Consider the following 2,500-nt stretch of genomic DNA (forward strand, 5'->3'; position numbering starts at 1 on the left):
TTGTTACAGTAGCAGCAGCAGCAGCAGCAGTAGTAGCAGTAGTAATAGCAGCAGTAGTAGTAGCAGCAGTCATCCACTTCGAGAGATTTCCACCCCCTCACTGGAATTTTCTCTAATGATGCGCGTGAGCCTCTCACGAAAACAATCAGCGGTTGTTATTGGTCAGCAGGTCACACACACACACACACACACACACACACACACACGCACACACACACGCACACTTCGGGTGGTACGTGCAGATTTCCACCTACACACTGTTGACAACCTTTCCCTGACCCTTTCGTTAATCGCGTGTTTCAGGCTTGGCTTGGGACCCACCTCTAAATTGCCCCCATGGGGTATTTATATGGGGTGTGGACGGTGGGAGGGAGGGTGCGGTGGGGGTGGGGGGTGGGTGAGAGGCAGTGTGATTTTGTAAGTAGTGTGTAAAGTTGTGTGTGTGTGTGTGTGTGTGTGTGTGTGTGAGTGTGATGAAGACATAAAATGTTGTTTTAGCAGCAGCAGCAGTAGTAGTGATAGCAGTAGTAACAACAGTCATTCTGTTTGAGAGATTTCCACACATCTCACCGGAATTCTCTTGTGTCCCACGGGGTAAGCAAACAGCGATTGTAATTTGATAGGTCTCACACACACACACACACACACACACACACACACACAACGAAAAACTCCCGGGGGAGCAATTTAAAGGTGCGTCCACAGCCTGTGACAAGTCACGGGAAGAAGAACAATCACTACACAAGTGATTATTTAACAAAAAGGTCAGGGAAAGTTTGTCAACAGTGTGTCGGTGGAAAATTGCACGTACTAGCCGAAGTGTGTGTGTGTGTGTGTGTGTGTGTGTGTGTGTGTGTGTGTGTGTGTGTGTGTGTGCGTGTGTGTGTGTGTGTGTGTGTGTGCAGTGCGTGCATGTGTGAGTATGCGCAAGTTTTGATTTTGATATGCACTTGTCTGTATCCTAATTTCTACTGTATCTGTGTATGTGTATGATTGACTCACTTGTGTAAACAAGTGAGTCTATGTTTTAACCCGGTGTTCGGTTGTCTGTGTGTGTGTGTGTGTGGCTGTGTGTCTGTGTGTCTGTGTGTCCGTGGTAAACTTTAACATTGACATTTTCTCTGCAACTACTTTGTCAGTTGACACCAAATTTGGCATAAAAATAGGAACAAGAGAGGCAGAGCCTTCAAGACTCACTTGTGATACACTTTTTAAAAAATCCAAGCTTTTTATGTATTGAGTATAATGCATTTACTGATATATTTATATTTTTTATATTCTCTAAACTTGGCACTTTGATCTGATATTCGACTCAACAAAAGATCTGTCATTATTTTCATTTTTTGTTCAAACAGGAACTTCTTTTGCTAAGCATGAAAGTTTTGTTTATTGCAAACGTTTTGCTGCAGGCAGTAAAACAAGGGAAATTACTCTGCTGGTGGACTTAGTTTGCTTTCAACTGATCTTTCTCATCTTAAATATTACATTTTGAAATTATACTCAATACATAAAAAGCTTGGATGTTTTTTAAAAAGTGCATCATAAGTGAGTCTTGAAGGCCTTGCCTCTCTTGTTTCAAAATGTAATATTTAAGATGAGAAAGATCAGTTTAAAGCAAATTAACTCCCCCTAGCATTACAGAGTAATTTCCCTTTTTTACTATCTGCACCAAAACGTTTGCAAAATAAATAAAACTTCCATGCTTAGCAAAAGAAGTTCCTGTTTGAACAAAAAATGATAATAATGACTGCTCTAGCTGTTGGGTCAGAATATCAGATCAAAGTGCCAAGTTTAGAGAATGCAAAAAATATAAATATAACAGTAAATGCAGTTTGCATATAATTAGGCTTCATTCTTTATTTTTTTGTGCCCATCCCAGAGGCGCAATATTGTTTTAAACAAGATGACTGGAAAGAACTGAATTTTTCCTATTTTTATGCCAAATTTGGTGTCAACTGACAAAGTAGTTGCAGAGAAAATGTCAATGTTAAAGTTTACCACGGACACACAGACACACAGACACACAGCCACACACACACACACACAGACAACCGAACACCGGGTTAAAACATAGACTCACTTGTTTACACAAGTGAGTCAAAAATTCAGTTCTTTCCAGTCATCTTGTTTAAAACAATATTGCGCCTCTGGGATGGGCACAAAAAAATAAAGAATGAAGCCTAATTATATGCAAACTGCATTTACTGTTATATTTATATTTTTTGCATTCTCTAAACTTGGCACTTTGATCTGATATTCTGACCCAACAGCTAGAGCAGTCATTATTATCATTTTTTGTTCAAACAGGAACTTCTTTTGCTAAGCATGGAAGTTTTATTTATTTTGCAAACGTTTTGGTGCAGATAGTAAAAAAGGGAAATTACTCTGTAATGCTAGGGGGAGTTAATTTGCTTTAAACTGATCTTTCTCATCTTAAATATTACATTTTGAAACAAGAGAGGCAAGGCCTTCAAGACTCACTTATGATGCACTTTTTAAA

This window comes from Babylonia areolata, chromosome 11, assembly GCF_041734735.1.
Source record: "Babylonia areolata isolate BAREFJ2019XMU chromosome 11, ASM4173473v1, whole genome shotgun sequence".
Classification (NCBI taxonomy): domain Eukaryota; kingdom Metazoa; phylum Mollusca; class Gastropoda; order Neogastropoda; family Buccinidae; genus Babylonia; species Babylonia areolata.